Source organism: Accipiter gentilis, chromosome 4 (assembly GCF_929443795.1).
Source record: "Accipiter gentilis chromosome 4, bAccGen1.1, whole genome shotgun sequence".
In the NCBI taxonomy this organism is placed as follows: domain Eukaryota; kingdom Metazoa; phylum Chordata; class Aves; order Accipitriformes; family Accipitridae; genus Astur; species Astur gentilis.
This window is the reverse complement of record NC_064883.1, coordinates 30,878,615-30,895,811: the sequence shown is the minus strand read 5'-3', so window position 1 is coordinate 30,895,811 and position 17,197 is coordinate 30,878,615. Positions and strand designations below refer to the sequence as shown.

Below are 17,197 nucleotides of genomic sequence, written 5' to 3'. Positions count from 1 at the left end.
GACGTGCCAAAGTCATTGCTGGAAGATAAGCCAACTTTATGTTGGCTCTGCATGTCTTCCCAGGCAAGTCTCTCCCAGTCATCTCACAGAAATTTAAAAGAAATCTGAGAATTTTTGTGTTTAACCCTCATTACCTGTGGGCAGGAGAGTTCACATTTTTTCTCTTAACAGAGATTCACAGACAGTGAAAATTACAGCTCACATCCTCTTTGCATTCTTTGACCAAAAAGTCTTCACTGAAATCACTGAGGAACTGTGCCAGAGCATAAATTAATGACACAACGTGTCTCCAATAAAATTAGGAAGTGGGGAGGAGAAGAGGAGCGAGTCTTAAAGAGTTTATTTAACTCTCAGAAGGTAGTTATTCCTGTCTTGTGTCTCACCGGTGCAGATGCATCAGCAAACCCACTGTGGCATGAGAGAGAGCACAGAGCATCTCCTGGGGGAGACCTTGATGAGTGACAGCTGCTCTCCAGGGGTTGCCAGCCCCATTTGTTAGGAGGTTTCAGGTCATATTTCAAAGTTTGCCTTTTCAGATTTGCCAATAAAAAATGGTAGAGAGCTAGATTTTTTTTTAAGTAATGTGGGTGGTTTTTGAGTACTGGGTTCACACAATGCTGAAATACATGTCTGACGGATGGGAGTTTGTACCCGAAATAAGGTTGTTTTTTAAATTTGCCATGGACCAATCCAGCCCCAGCTGAGCACTGATTCGCTGAAGCTTGTAAGCATCCAAATAGAAGTAAACGCATAAAAGGGAGAGAGGAAACGTCCAAGCATGCACAGATACCGCTGTTCATATTAGCTGGTTTTCAAAATGTCAACAGCTTGCTTCCACCGATGACAGAGCAGCACATTAGTCCACTGAAACCAGTCCAGATTTTTTTCAGAGAAGGAGCAATTGTTAAAGAGCACTCACTGCTACTCTGTGCTCCAGATATAACCAGTCCTTAGACCAACTGGCAGCATATGGTGTATTTCCTCAAATGACAGCTTTTGTTTGTCACAACAGGAGAACAAAATAGTATATTTATTAAACAAAGTGTAATCAGGCAACTCTTTCCCTCCCAAAAAAGAACTGCAGAAGAGGATATTTTTTAGGATTCAGACGAATGTTTCCATGCTGTTTGTGATACTTCTGTACAGAGCAATCCACTCTGGTGGAACAAATCACATGGAATCACATTTGTTGCTCACATCTTAAAATCAAGATGTTAAGGGCTAATCACCCCACCTAAAATACCTATGGGCAAAGTGCTAATAAGCTACTCCCACACTAGGACTACATGGGTCATTATTATTGTTTGTACTTTTTTTAGCAGAAAAGTTGTCCATCCATACAAACAAAAAAAAAAAAAGGGGGGGGGGGGAATCTCAATAACTGTGTTAAAACTTTCAAAGTACAAATTTTTAATAAGGGATCTATCACATAGTTGAACTTCTTCGAGGTGACAGTGACATGACTTATAGACCCTAGGCTCTGTGATCAAAAGGATTACACACATTAGCATCCTACTAATCACAGCAGGACAGGCCGGCCCATCAGGCCAGGACTCACGGAGGAGAGATCGGTAAACAAACATTTTCTCCCGTTCACAAACGTGGCTGGGAGTGGAGGCGTTCCAAGGTTGGTGTGGTCTTCTCCTCTTTCAAAGAGATAAGGATTGTGTCTGCTGGAGTAAATAAATTCTCAGCATAGTCTTACACATCTGTTTGTTTACTCATTTTTAGACATTACCATCCTCTTCTGTGTTGTTATCCCTTTTATATTACCCTTGTATGTATAATCAAATGCCCTTTCTTCTGGATTGACCCTCTGCTTCTTCCTGTATTATAGACGCCTTTGATCTTTCTTTTTTTGCATCTGCGTGTCCTGCCTTGTAGTCTCAGCAGGATTTCCCCCCGACCCCTTGCTCTACCAGCAAATAAATGCCAAAGTAGCATTTCTATGCATTAGTGTAGAAAAAAATAAGACAGGCGCTAGAGAAGCCTATACGCAAGTGCTGCCGTGCTGCTGAGGCACTGTATGTGCTGGGCAGGGCTGCCTACCACTAAGGTAAACCCAGGCTGGTGAAGGGTGGCCCGACTCCTGAGCACGGATGAGCCCCCTGGACCAACAAGGTGAGCATCCAATGTCACAAGGGAGGAAGAGGGACCATCCTAAAATTTCGGAAATGGCTGTTTTCCCCCCTTTGTCATGCACTTGATGACTTGCAGGGTGCCCTCTGCGCTTCCAAAAAGCAGAACTCAGCCTTTAACTTTTCTTTTTTTTTTTTTTTACTAGCTCAGATTTCAGAACCCCTTCCCTTGCCCCACCATTTGAAATGGTCCAAGTTATGGCTGACAAATTCTATTAATATCCTAACTGTAATACACTTGGGTGACGAAGAGGCTGCTGCTGATTTTTGCTCTCGGTGGGCACTGCCAGTACTAGAAGAACTGAGGGTTATCTCTAGGTAGATGTGAAAAGATGCCATCAGTTCACATGGAGACCTTAACGATAGCATCATTCAGACTGCTGAAAGGCTGACCAACCCCTTCCTTCATAGCTGGAACTGGTGAGTAAGCTTCCCCAGCAAGCCCAAATCCACCGGCTCTTGAAACAAAGCACAATAACAAGGTTGCAGAAAGCGAGATAACCCTTTTCACTCAAGAAGTGGAAAACAACATCTGTTAAAAAACAAATAAACCGGTGTAATGGCTTCGGCAAGAGACCCAGAGGATTTTAGAGATGCAGCTCGTGGCTTGGTCAACACATTGTGAACAGCAAATTACAAGAGAACAATTGTTTCATACCAAGCTCTCCCACCCCTGAACTCCCTCAAGGTTAATTAGGATGGCCTCTGGCCAAATTAATTAGAAGAGAAGATTTAGGCAGGACATTGCTATGCACTCAGAACTAGTTCCAAGGTGGCCGAGAAGTTCAGAAATGCCTCACCTTCCAAATAAAGCCTGCTTGGCAAAAAACAAGCTCACATGTGCCATGTCATTTCTCTGACAATCAGGAGAAACACTTAAAAGTAATCTTTCCCTAACTAACAGCTAAGGCAGAAGAATTTTCTGCATCCTTCCCGCCGAACAATATGCCCTTGTTTATTTTCTGTGTGCTTTTTAGGTCATAAGAGGCCAGTGAAATTATGCATCTAAAGAACAATATACTACTGTAATATGCCACTTGACACACACAGCCCGGCAGACTCTGAAAGATCCGCTTTTTCCAAGAGCTGGCAAATACATGTTGCAGCATGGAGAAATCCTGAACATCACCATAGGAAGGGAGGGCCCAGCCTTCAAAACAACAGACTAAACTGGTATTTTAGTTGGTACTATAACATGCCCCGGTGGCACAGCTTAGGAGAGCATCCCACCTCGAGGGGGACAGCCCTGCCCAGCTTCTCTACCCTACGGCAGCAACCTGCCTCGACTTCCTCCGGACTCCTGCTGCCCTCAGCGTCCTTGGCAAAGGGAATAGCTGGCAGGACCACACTTTTCTCCTCCAAGTGGTACCACGGCGAGCGGTAGAACTGCAAGAACATAGTAGGGTAGGGCAGATCTAGCCTCTGTGATTACAAACTAAGCGCTGGCACAAATTAAGGCTCTTGCAGTGGCTGCATCTCTGAACTGCAGAGCCCTTCTCTGTCATTAACCTGATATTCTTTAGTTTGAAGCTGGAAGGTTGCTATTTTCCACGTGTCTGTTACCCACAGACAGCAACGGCGTTTCTGGGCAGAATTGGAACTTCTAAAGTAACAAAGAGCAAACGCTTCAGCTCATGCAAAGCAGCGTAGCTGAATACTTTTCGGCAGGACACAATTCTCATTGTCACTAGCCAAGATTTAATGTCTTGACTGTGTGGATCAGACTGACTACTCAAAACAGTTACATCGTCTTTTCACTTGAAGACATGGGCTGGAGTAACTTAACATGTAGGGTCCGTGCCACAAAAAAGCCATTATTCTCAACTCTTGACCAAAAAAAACCCCACCCCAAAACCCCCATAATAGATGCAAGAGTCCTTTGGCACAGATCCAGCGGCAGACTAAGGCCATAATTTGTAATTCCGAGGCAATTATGAAATGACATAACAGCACAGATCTCCTTCTGACGTAACCGCTTTTTTTTTTTTTTGTCTCCTTTGCAACAGCCCACGGTTTACAACGACCACCAAAAGGGAAGTGACCCAAAAGAACCATTTGACTGCCGCCTAAATATCCGAATAAGAATAAACACCAAGAGGAGCGGCAGCTGATGTTTCAGACCGTGATGCCACGTCCTGGCCGGTGTCAACGGGAGCCGGCACCGACTCCCGGCCGGTGCCCAGGTCCCGGGCGCAGGGGACCGCAGCGACAGGCGCTAAATAAAGGTGAGCGGCTCCAGCCAGCGGGGGGAAACCGGGCCCTAGGCAGGGCTGGGGATGTCGGCGGAGACCCCCCTGGAGAGACGGGGGGCGATGGCGGGGGTGGGTGGGAGGGGGGAAGAGAAGAACGAGCAGGTGCAAAGCGGCCGGAGCAGAGATGGGGCCAGCCGGAGGATGCGCCCCCCGACGCCGCTCATCGCCTGCCGCCCTGGGACACCTCCGAACTCCCCCCACCACCCCGGCCCGGTCCTTCACCCTCCCCGCTCCACCCCCCCACCACCACTTCTCCACGACCTGTCGGGACTCACCTCCCCGGCAGACCGCCGCAAGACCCTGGGTTGGCGGCTGGGGCCGCCGCGTTCAGCGGCCGCGGCAGCCGGGAGGCGCCGAGCCCGGGGAGGGGGGGGGGGGGGGCGGGGGGGGGCGGGGGGGGGGGGGGCGGGCGGGGCGGTACCGCCCCGCCCGCCCCCCCCCCCCCGCCCCGTCCCGCCCCCCCGCCCCCCCCCCCTCCAATCCGCGGAGCATCGCTTTGCCCGTAGCGAGCAGCAGGCACCGGCCCTTGCGAGCGTAACCCGCCGGTTTTCCAGCTGGGGATCCAGCGATCCTCCCTTTAATCCGTCCTTGTCCTGCACCGGTGGCGAAACGCGTGTGAGGCGCTTGCAAGCTAAAAAAAAAAAAAAAAAAAAAGGAAAAGAAAAAGAAAAAGAAAAAGAAAAAGAAAAAGAAAAAGAAAAAGAAAAGAAAAAGAAAAAGAAAAAGAAAAAGAAAAAGAAGAAAAAGAAAAAATGAATGGAAAAAAAAAAAAAAGCCGAGCCCTGGAAGGTCTGGTTAGCTTCAAGCACCAAAGCCTGTCTCTGTCCCAGGCCTGCTCCGTGGGTGCTTAGCTGTGAAGCTGGATCAGGGACATGTCCAACAGCGGTGCGTTCTTCCAGAGAGAAAACCTAACCCAGGAGCCTGCCCCGGCAGCGGCAGCCCTGCCAGGAACACGCTTTTACGTGGGGCAGGTTGTTTTCTCTGAAAAGTTGAACAGGCACCTCCTGCCCCCTCCACTGCTGAGCTCGGCCCATGGCTCAGCTGAGAAGAAAGACATCAACTTTCTCAGCCCAAGGAAAATCTGCAGAAGGGAAAACCGGGGTCTGTCAAGGATGGAGAGGGACCAGAGGAGACCCCTTTCAAAGCTCACTGTGCCTGCCAGCAGCCGGCAGCGCACCCAAAGGTCCTCACCACGGTTTTCACTGCGACATCTGCAAGCGTTTTTGAAGCGTTGCTGGTCGCCTGCTTCCCCACCTCTCCCCTCTCCATCATTTATTCAACCTCTAGAAACCGGTGAATAATTTGCAAATCTGTTTTGGTTTAATGACACTCTTGAAAAGCTTCGTTTGTGAATCATTTACTCAGCAATTGCTTGGGCCCATCAACTGCTTGCCATGTCTTAATTGACTTTTACCCTAGGCTGTCAAAGTGCTTCACACATGTTCATAAATTGAGTCCTATTCAATACGTGCTCTAGTTAATAGCGAGAAAACAAGGGCAGTGAAGTTACACGATGAGTCCAAGGTCAGGGGAGAACTCTGCAGGAGAGCCCAGAACTGCGTACAGGTTTCCCAGTGCCCTGGTTTCGTAGGGCGCTTGGAGTAATTGTCATTGACCTGCTTTTCTGCAGACATCTCCTTTTGTCTTCCAGCAGTGAGACTCTGAGCCTGCAGCTGCTGACACATGAAGCATCCACCAAAGGTGATGCCACCAGTGGCAGGGGGACCTCCGGCAGGACCCTGCGCAGGCACCTTACATCCCGTGCCTGCAGGGTACCTGTGGAGTTCTCCATGGCTTTGCTGGTTGGGAAACCCCTGTATTTTCCCATGGTAAAGCCTAGTAGCTGACACAGTCAATCAGTGGAACGTTTAGGTTTCGTCACGGAGCAGCTTCTTGTGGGTGTGACGATAGCAAGGGTTTCCATCAAGGAAGCCATGCTGGCACAAGTTACGGTTTATTATTTAAATATCTTGACTCTGACAGGCAAATTGGGAGTTGTGGGGTTTTTAAATACACGCCTCTACTGTCTTGCATGAAAAAAATTCTGGGATGATTTGCTCATCTGCATGGCTGCAGCTCTGAGCTGTTTGCTCTCCTTGGTTGTAGGAGACAGTCCTGTTTACATCCCTTTTCCCGAGCCAAAAAGCTTTTGCTCCCTGTTGGGTAGTTACAATGCACTGCACAGAGCAGGTCCTCGCTGCCGGAGCTCTCGGCTCTCCATTGGGAAAGCTGCTGCAGCACTGGCTTTAGGGGGTGGGAAGGAGGGGGGCACAGGCTGGAGCTGCCACTCCAGCGAAGGAAATCTGGATCATTCACTGAACAATGTCAAGGTGAAGAGAAGGGACATCTTTTCATCTTCAGGACGTCACAGCCTGCAGAGAGTACGGTAAAAGTGCAGAGGACAGCACACCTCAGAGCTGCCTCTCTGCACCTGGGGGTATTTTTTGTTACACCTCTTCTGAGAACACTTCGTGGGCTGCAAAGGGAGGCACAGCCTTTGGAAGGAGGCACTTCTGCAGGTTTGTTTGGAGTCCTGCAGTCACTGAAGATTTCCCCTGAGTGAAGTCAAAGGGCCTCGAGCTGAGAAACAGAGCTTTCCTCCTAAAAAAAGAAAACAGCCGCCCATGCTTCTAGCTCTCCTGTTACAGAGAAAAGCCTGAAAACCTGAGCAGAACATAGCTCCACGGTCAGACACCAGAAAGCAAACTGCATGATTTTTGAGACAATCTGAGGTATCTCTCAGGCTAGATTCACAACAAAGTATCGATGATGGCTGGCAGCCCCAAGTCGTGTCCAAGCGGGGTTGCCCAGAGTGCTAGTGTAACACATGAAGCCATTAATTAGTCTGTGGTTTGGGAAGTCTGAGTGCGGTGCTCCTCAGTAGCAGCACAGCTTTCAGGGACTCCCTTTGCTCCTTCTGCATCTTGCCCTCTGCCTGTTAGCAAACTCTTAGGGCAGATGTTGCTTCTGGCTTTGCCTTAGCTCAGTGCCCCGATCGATGAGGTTGTGGTCTCAGGTGGCTGCTGCAATGCAGACTGTGACTGCCAGGAGAAGGGAAAAGATGAAGAAAAGCAGAGGAGACAGGAAAACGATTCTGCTTTTTGATGGTCAGAGTAAATGTGCACAACTGATGGAGCATTGCTCCCCTGCAAAGCCCACAGTCCTGTGGCCACCTGGGGAGATGTCCCTCTCCTGGCTTTTTCCGGAGAAGGGGACAGACTGGACATTCTTCAGTTTAGAGCTTCAGCCTCAAAAAGACTGGAAGAACTAAATATGCCTGCGAGAGAAGAGTACAAATGGGGTTTGCAGAAGAGAAAAGAGGGCTAAAGCATCTGCCCTGCCATGGAGGACTCCTGAAATGGGTGGAAATCAGTGTGATGAGGCAGGGTGGCACAGTGTGTCAACAGAGAAGAGAGCTGTTATTGCCCCTCTGCTTTGCATGACTTGCAGGGGGAAAGGAGAAGGGCAAAGCAACCATGAATCAGAAGCTGGCGGTGGCTGTGTGCAGCAAGGGCAGGCATCTGGAGCATGGAGGGGCTGCACGAACCCAGCAAGTGGTAAAGCCGTCCCCTGTGTCGCAGCGGTCAGGTTCAGATCAGCATCCCGCGGGACACAGTAGAGCAGGTCCACGTGCCTGGGCAAGCGGGGAACGCCAGGGCTTGGCTCCTCGTGAGACGAAGAGCAGCGCCTGCAAGTCTGAGTGAGTGGCCATTATGGACAGAAATCGTGGAAAACAGAAACACACAAACATGAGAGAGACAGGCCAGATGGGGGAAATACAGATGAATTAATGCACAGCGAAGGGAAAAAGGAAAAACACACAGGCATGCTGCACATCAGCCAGCTCTTCAGCAACAGCACTGCTGCGTGCCATTGCTGTGATGAGTGAATGGGAAGTCCTGCTCTGCTCGGTGCAAGTTACTGCTGCTTTATGCCTTTATAATTCTCTCTGGCCTCAAAACCTCCCTGATCGGGAGTCCTGTGTTTATGTTTTATGTCCCATCATCAGCATTGCTGCTCAGGGCCGGAGCTTTCCTGCCATTCCTACCGAGCTTGTTGCAGGCTCGGACCCTCATTTCTGGAGGTGATCCTGCATTAGTGGTTTTTACATTGAAATCAAGCAGATTTCTTTATAATTTGGTGTGGTTTGATGTGACTAGGTGCATTAATTATTCCCTGAAAGACTGTTACAGTTTTTGTCTTAGATCCAGTTGCCGGGAATGTATTTAGGAACATACGCTGAAATCACCACATACCTGAAGTTTACCATAACTAACTAGCCACAGATGTGCTATTAAACCCGTGCTTATTTTTTCCTCTTGTCTGTCCTATATGGCATGTTACAGCCATGATATATTAAACTTTTTGAGAACAGATGCTAGCCATAAACAAAACAGCTATTACCCTTTTGCAAGAAAACATGTCACATTACCCATCCCGCCAGTAATCACCTGTTTATAGAATTGGCACCTCTTTTCAGTTTGGAACAGAAGAGCTTCAGATATTTTATTGCTACATCAAGGGAAACACTAAGCATTGCCATGGAGAGGGGATGTTTTCATTTGCCAGTTCTTTGGTGCTTCTTTAGCTGTATTTTGACCTGGTATTCGGGGATTCAGTTCTTGAACTACTTTATCACTTCCTAAGCATCCCAAAGAAGCAGGTGGGATGGGTGTGTGTTGAATAGAGTGAAATAGTTCACGATGCTGGGTGGTGACCATTCTGCAAGGACGATTTAATACACAGCAGTCAGTGTCTGTGCAAGGTGTCGGGCCACGGGCTGCTGGGGAGGAGTAATAGTGCACTGAGGGAGAATATTTTCTTTTAGATGTAAGGACTCAGCTATCATGACTGTTAGATATACCTCAGAGTCCTAAAGTATGACACAGGAATGTGTGCTGGAGGGAGGAAAAAATGGGGGGGGGGGGGGAAAGCTAAAAAATGAAAAACTAGTCAACACAGAGGAAATGTACACCCATGCTGTGTGTGTTTCTGAACATTGTGAAGACTGCCGAAAAGGCCAAGAGGTGTGGCGCACAAATTACCCTTCAGAATTTAGCTGGTTTACATTTGGGAAAATTAGGCAGTGCTTCCAAAACTTTTGAAGTGCTAAATATTGTTAAAATAATCCTTACAGCTCTTTCATTCAAGGACTTGGCTCAGGGTACTCAGCAAATATTAATGAGGTTTTCATCATAACACCCAGGAGAGATGGGAAGTTATCACAGTAATTACCCCCGTCGCCCAGTTGAGGAACAGAACAGTTAGGCCTCATTTTTCAGGAGAGTTTCCTGACCAAAATATTTGTACAGTCATTCAGCTGAAAAGCTCTCAAGAAGGGTTAGGAGCTCCAGCTGGCCTCCAGCAAGTTGTCGAGATTGGGGAGGGAGAGACTGGTCCCCAAAGGCAGGGGAAGATGAAAGGGGAATAGTTATGCAGTAGCAAAGCATATTGGTGTTGGATCTATCCTATTTTTCCTAGTTTAAAATTTGGATGCTTACTACTCTAGAGAAGGCTAATCCATGCATTCACTTAATAAAGTAATATAGATTTGATACATTAGGTACGAGGGTACACGAATGGTACAATACGGATGCTATCGCAGCTCCATTGATCTCCATGAAGGTACATGTGGAGCCTGAGCTGTGACTGCTACATCGTCATTCCTGGTAGTGATGTGAGCTTCACTTGTTATGGAGTGAAATCTCACGGACACTAGGAAGTGAGGTCATGGCTCAGAGGGGTGCAGCCGGGAAGTGTTTCTTTTCCAAGCACAGGCAAGGTTTTAGCTTGATTTCTCTAATCAACAAGAACATCACTGTGTGTACTAGTGCTCATAGAAAACACGCTTCAAATAAGGTAAAAGAAGAGCAGGTCCTGGTCGGATCTCATGTATTATTACAAGATGTTGATGATCTCCAGGGAAATGCCCACTTTACCATCACTTGTGAGTCCTCAGCATATCCCAGTCAACACTCAGCAGCCCACAGGGTAGTGCCTGATATCCAGTGTAGGTCTAGTCAAACAGTAGGATCCACCCTGTCCTCCCACCAAATTCCTAGCTACACCTCAGCACTGTCCAGCTGTGACTCCGGATTTACTGTGGCAAGTTCAGATACTGACCTGTTGGAGTTACAGTGAAGGATGAGAGCAAACTCAGGTTGCCTACAGGCATGAGCTAAAAGTTCTTTGCCTTTTTCATGAAACTAATTGCAAATCTACTTTAAAAAAAAAAAAAAAAGCAACTGCACCTTCAAAACAGCTGCAAACATCTTCTTAGCAATATAGATAATTTAACTTGCAAACACATAGTGTGTGCTGAGCAGCTTTTTATCTGGGAGAATAGTCTGAAATAGCAGGGCACCTGTGGGAGGAGATGCACAAGGGGCAGGGTGATAAAAGCATGTGAAGTAATGTAGAAACAGGAAACATGGTTTAGGAATGCTTCCTCCCTTTCCTGAACATATATGTATAAACAATTAGCTGGAAGATGGCAAATACAGTACTGATAAAAGGATTCTTATTTATTTCCACTGACATCGCTAGGCTGTGAAAATCACTGCTGTAAGATACAGCTGAAGCCCTGAGGTTTATAAGGAACAACAAAAATACATACCGATGGCTAAACAGCCTATAGCTACAGCAGTAAATATCAAGAAACAAAGTCTGGAGGGGTTACACTCTTCAAAGCTTTGGCCAGACTGGAATTATAGGGAAAATAAAGGAAACCTGCCCTGGAGCAGGTTACCCCCTTCCCCCAGCCCTGGTCATTGCCATTTAGAAAGGCATGGAGGTGCTGAGGGACCGGTGCACAGCCAGGCAGGGGCATGCAGTGGGATGGCGAGTCAGACAGGCAGCTCTAGGCTCTGGGCCAGCTATTGGCATGATAGTCTTCCTGCTCGCCTCTTAAAGGCAGGAGACAAACACAGCTTCAAAACTGAGAGACCACCCTTCCCACAGCACTTGCTGTGCTTTGAGCAGCGTGGCTTTGGGTGCTGCTCGCTCGGAGCCTCTGCAGCAATCTCTTCCCTGGGGAGCGCAGGTTCACACTGAGGAGAGGGGAGCATCGCTGAAATGGCGCACTTTAATACAAAACCACAGCACTCAATAAAAAGGCTCTTTTAACAAATGCTCTGTAGCCTAGTTCCTATTAGTTCCGTAAGGACTTAAGTAATAGCTATTTAAGTCACCAGTTTCAGCTTTTAGCTGTGGTGACATTAATTTTTAAATCTTAGGTTTTGAAAGGCAGCACTGTCCTTTCTGAAATACTGCCTCCCTCCTGTAGAGCTACATGAGCTGGTTTTATGAGATCAAGGGGAGAAAACTGTCTATAGAAGGTTGTTTGGGTTTTTTTCCTAAGAGAAGTTGAGCACAGTAGCAAGGGCAGAGCATGAAGAAAGGCTTTTCTGTAATGGGGGTACTCGAAAAGTTCAACAAGAGTTTGCAAGACCCCTTCATGCCAGTGCATTCCCACAAAAAGCCTCACCCAAAAAGCTGAAATTACAGACCTTCTCCATTAAAGAGAAAAAATGTGAGAATGGCTTGTAAGTTTCAAACCAGGAAAGCTATGTTTATCTTCCAAAGAACAGCTCCTTGAAGATGTGACTGTCATCCAGGGTTAAAGAGCAGGCAGAAAGCCCGCAGAGGGACGGGCCCTCAGCGGCTCAACACCCAGCACCAGGCATCTGTCTCCTCGGGCGAGGGGACGCTCCTGTTATCTAGCTGATATATACCAGAGTGTCACGGCTTTCCATATCCAAACACATCTTGACACTGGAGATTACACAGATCCCAGAGCTCTGGAGTGAGGCCAGGGACGTGCATCCGCCCGGAGCAGCTCACCGCCACGGGAGCAGGCAGAGGCAGCGTGGAGAATCATTATCAGAGAGCAATGACATGTCACGGCCGTCTCAAACGGGCCAGGGGGTCAAAGGATTATGGCTCAAATCCATTCTTCATAGAAAGATCTTTTTCCAAATGCCTGACTTAAAGCTATGAAATCACACAGGGAGTGTGCTGGTATCTGTGGGGGTGGTACAGACCCACCTCTGCTTCAAGCAGGAATCCAAAAAAAGAAAAATATAGCTGTGTGGAGCATCCCCGTTGCACAGAGTCATGCTTGCCAAGCTGCTTTCCTTCCCCCTCACACCCGCTGGTGGACAGGTTTAGAGGAGCGAGTGGGGATGTGTTGTTAGCCCCACAGTAATAAACTTGCCTCGGGCGTGTATATTTTAGTCTTGAATTTAACTCTTATTTGCTCTCATGTTATTTTACGGCAGGGTACGCACTTCTGCAGATACTGCTGTCATGTCCATTTCTTACTGGCTCTCCACTGGAATTGCTTTTGGAGGGACTGCAGAGGAGAGACTTTTTTGGAAAAGTACTTTTGCCAAGAACTTATCTGAGCAGCATTATGGAAACATGGTTTTGCTCAATAACCTTTTAAGTTACAGCAACTGTGCAAAGGATTGCAGCACCAACACCAGAATGTCAGCCTGCACTATAAAGGTTTGCAGGTCTGTAGGGACTGTATTTGGGCTTGAAAGCCATTGAAATCTATTAATTATCTTGTACAAGTTGATGCTGATATTGCAAAGAAATCTTGCTTGGAAGGTAGAGAAATCCAAGCTCTCATACCAAAATGCTTTTCTTGTCAAGCTGAATTCTTCCATTTCCCTCCTTCTATCCAGGACCAGAGGGAAAATGGAACCAAGCACCAAAATAACAGAAGACTTTTATTAGGCAAAGCCTCATTCAGATTAATCAGAAGGCATCTATGTGCATTTACTAAGTTATTTTTTTCTGAGGCCACCTTCTGAGCAATTTATGCAGCCTCCAATTCACTAGAGGGCTTCCAGACTCAGCAGTGGAAATCACACCTCTACCTCACCATATTTTCTGTACTTCAGATCAGAAACAGCCACCATGGAAGCCTTAATTTATCACATCCTTTCTTTCACTGGCTCAAGCTTCACCCCTCATATTTGGGCAATAATGCAGCACTGTGATACAGAGGTGTCATGCAGGCTGTCCTTAGGAGGCAGGCTGTTTAAAGACCAGGGCGCTACGGAACATTTATACCACGCACACTCTTAAATCACATCACCACCCTGCCCAAATCCAGTCATCCCCACAGGCAAGTCCCTACTCTGGGGGTCCCACATCCCCCTGCCCAGATGGGGTGGGACCTCACAAGACCTCCCTTCACCTCATAGACTTGAACCTAGAAGGGGATCCTTCCTTCAAGCTGTTTTGGAGTGCTTTGTCTGTCCTCAGGAAGACTCTGTGAGAAAAGCAGCCAGCCAGCCTCCGAATGAACTGCTGTTTGAAAGGAGATTAAACCCTCCCCTGCACGTGCGACTTATAGTCAGGCAGGCAACATCAGAGAAGCCAAGCTGCATCAACTCCAAGGAGAAAGTTAAAATAGAAATGAGTCTTCTTACTTCAGCTCTGCCTTTTGTTGTGCCCTGCAGGCAGTGTGCACCTGCGACCGTGTATCCTCCAAAGTCAGAGAACACTTGCCTAAAATGAAAAATGGCATATGCAGCCTTACCTTTTAATTCCCATCATTTCTAGAAGAGCCTCTGTTCTCCTTCTGTTCAACATGAACCTCGTGGTCGTGAGCAGCACCACAAACCATGTAGGTACTTGACACATCTCAGAAGGGAAGCTGAAGAGCGAGTTGCGAAACTCAGTGCATAGCTCAGGTCCTTACAAGTGGCCGCTCCATATTTAAGGGAAGAGGCAAACAATCACTACAGAAATAACAGTGCTACTCTAAGATGCTGTCCTCCGCTACCTGCCAGGAGCCACCTTCCTCTCTAACAGTGTCAGATGCATGGATAGTGGGAGCTGCAAATCCATTTCAGCGCCAAGTCAGCGGTAGTAGCCTGGCTAAGTTTCTGGCGTGCACTAGGCTGATGGTTTTGCAGCGAAGCCAGTGAGGAAAGCTCTGCTGAGGGGTGTTTCCTTGTAGAAGTGATGAAGGAAACAGCCTGGGGCAATGACACCATAACCCAGTACAGCTGTCTCTGCAGTGATCATTTGTTCACATCCTAGGATGCATTAAAAGAGCAGCTTGGAGCATTTCTGTTGCTGCTTATCCTCTGACTGGGCTGTTGTTAATGCAACACTCATTCAATGAAGTGTTTGGGATGAGGTCCAAAAAAGCACTTAGGTGCCTAAATCCAAGACAGCCATTCACAGCTGCCTAAGGGCTTAGGTTCCCCCTTTTGTATGCCCCTTCCCAGAACCTCTTTAAAAACCTGGACTTCTGCCATGGGGTGTCTCTAGGTGCTGCCATCTTAGCTGGGCTTGGCCACTGGAGCCTGCCTCCTGCCTCTCCGCCATCCAGCCCTGCAGACGAGGTGGCCGTGTTTGGGTCACTCAGATGCTCTGCGGCTGTGCCCTGAGCTCTGAATTCAGCAACCACAGCTGCTCTTGCTCAAACTGTGGCCGGTGCTGCTCTTCCCCATTGGTATAGCCACCATGGCGGGGTGGTGGTGGTGGTGGTGCTGGCCGGCTCTTTGCAGCCAGACAGTCATGATGAGCATGGCGCAAGGGTGACTTTATGCTGATGAGGGAAGAGGCTGCCACTGGCCTGGCTTGTGTGCATTTTCCCCCAAGTAGCTTTCCCTTTCTCCCACTCCCTAAGAGGGGTCCAGGATAGAAGTGATGAGCATACCCATCGTAGAAAACAGATGTTCCCTCTTCCGCTGCCCTTGCTGCTGATGGACTGACAGGGAACCGTGGAGCCAGGTTGACTCTGCAGTCAGTCTGGCAGCTGCTGCAGGGGTGGAAGCTGGATGGGTCATGGGACATCAGGCTCAAAGCCACTCGTACTGCCACCTGTCAATAAAGCTGTACAAGAACAGCTTAAAGTCATTCCTACCATAGTATAAAAAACCTCCATTAACCAACTCTTCTACGACATTGCAGAATATTTCTGTCCATGTGCCTCTTTCCTCAAGATAGAGCTCAAAATAGTTACAGAAATGTGGTTATTGAACTCTAGTGACTTACAGAGTACGAGAGAGAGCATAGTTGCTCTTCTATTACAGCTTATTCACCCGGCTCCTGAAAAAGCCAATTGCCTCCCAGGAAGCTCCTGGGGTAGATGACAAGCTGAGGCGTGCGTGCTGGGAACTCGTTAGTTGGGTTGGCAGCACTTCCTCCCACAGCCTGAGCATCTGTTTGGGTGATCTGACAGCCATCTTCCACGTGTCTCGCCATGAGATCATTAAGCTTTGCCAGGTTTCTCCTCTTGCCTGATAAAGCAGTTAGGGGTCCGTGTAACAGACACTTGCACTTTTCAAATATATGTCTCAGGTAGGGCTCTACATGCACAAGCTGTTTTTCTCATTAAGCCCTTCAGTTACTGCAGTTTACCTAAATCCATGCTGGACTGTAAAAGGCTTAATTGATGTAACACATTCACTCCTGGTGATGTCAGGGAGCAGCTATACCAATCTAACAGATGAGCTGATCTGATAGCCAGTAAATTTGGGATGACAAGCAAGGTTTATCATGTTAAACCAGATGCCATCAGCACCCTTCAGTCCTGCAAAAATGCTCTAATTCTTCATAAAGATATTACTGAGACATGTAAGGAAAACATGAAATCTGAGCTCCTTCCTGCTCCAGCCTTCTGCCACTGGCTCCTCTTCCTACAATCAGGACCAGAGCCCGGTGTGGAGGCATGTTTCTGAAAGGATTTCAAACGTGAGATTTGGTGGCTTCTCTGCCTACATGTGTCCTCAGCAGAAAAACTGCAGAGCAGCAGAAGACAGAGGATGAAGGCTACTGTGGGACAGAAAATGAATCTTCTGTAGATCTGTCCATGCATGTGTATCTGGCTGGGCCCTGTTCTCCAGCCACGCTGCGATCTGTATTTCAAAGGGACCACGATTCCTTCTCAAATTACTGGTGCTGGCAGAGCAGCAGAGCTGGCAAGTGAGCATTCAGGAATGTCTTTATCCTTCACAATCCATATGAAATAGGTCCAAGTAGTAATATTCTTGGAGAGCCAGATACAGAAATTTTGAAAAGTTTGGGAGCAGCAAAGCACACTATTAATAAAACAGTCACAGTGCTCTTGGTTTTGTTCTGATTGTGATAATTATAAGCAGAAGTGTTCTTCTGTCTAGGTCAAAGTCTCTGTTGCTTCAAGTTTAGAACTGTCAGAGGCAGCTGAGCTAGACAGCGTCATTCAATGGGCAGCAGTATCTGATCCAGTAGGTGCCATCAGTCTACTTTGGTAAGTTCAGTGGAAGAGTGAAGAGGAGAGCTTGCCTGAGGACCCACTCTCCCATCCACTGTTAACACTATTGCATCCACTGTTAACACTATTGCAGTTCAGAGTATCTTACCAAAGGTGTCTTGGCTTAGAGAAAAAAAAAGGATTTTTTTTTGATGTATACCAGCATATCTATGACCGTATACAAAGGTAAAAGCTAGTATTACATCAATTGTCATGTTTATTATTCTATTAATGCTGGCTTATTTTAACAGGGTATCTTCACCTTGGAGAAATAAAGGACATATTCTCAAAATACTGGGAACCAGGTACAAAAAAGAAGCTGCTCATAAGTGTCTTTTTTATGCTCAGCTAAACATTGTGAAACAATGTTGGTGCCTTCTGGCAGTATGAGCCTGCTTAGGAGGGGAGATTTTGTTCTGATAGTCAATAAATTTTCTCTACACATTTTCAATAGGTAAGTCTCAACAGCTACTATTAAGAATCAAAGTCTTCGTGCTCCAGAGGCCAAAGCACCCACCATTTCACCTCATTTGCAATTTAACAGGTTT

The 17,197-nt window shown here is 47.4% G+C and overlaps 1 protein-coding gene across 5 annotated transcripts in view; it reads right to left on the bottom strand.

Moving 5' to 3' along the window:
• Positions 1 to 17,197, bottom strand: part of JCAD (junctional cadherin 5 associated) — a 66,655-nt gene that overhangs the window by 28,135 nt on the left and 21,323 nt on the right. Inside the window, exon 1 of one of the 5 annotated variants that reach the window (XM_049798284.1) lies at positions 4,666 to 4,757. The exons of 1 other annotated variant lie outside the window; for it this stretch is intronic. The gene's annotated coding sequence lies outside the window, so the exon portion shown is untranslated. Of the gene's footprint in view, positions 1 to 4,665; positions 4,758 to 17,197 lie in introns of those variants that run through there. 3 more of the 5 variants (XM_049798275.1, XM_049798287.1, XM_049798274.1) reach the window with 3 other exon arrangements.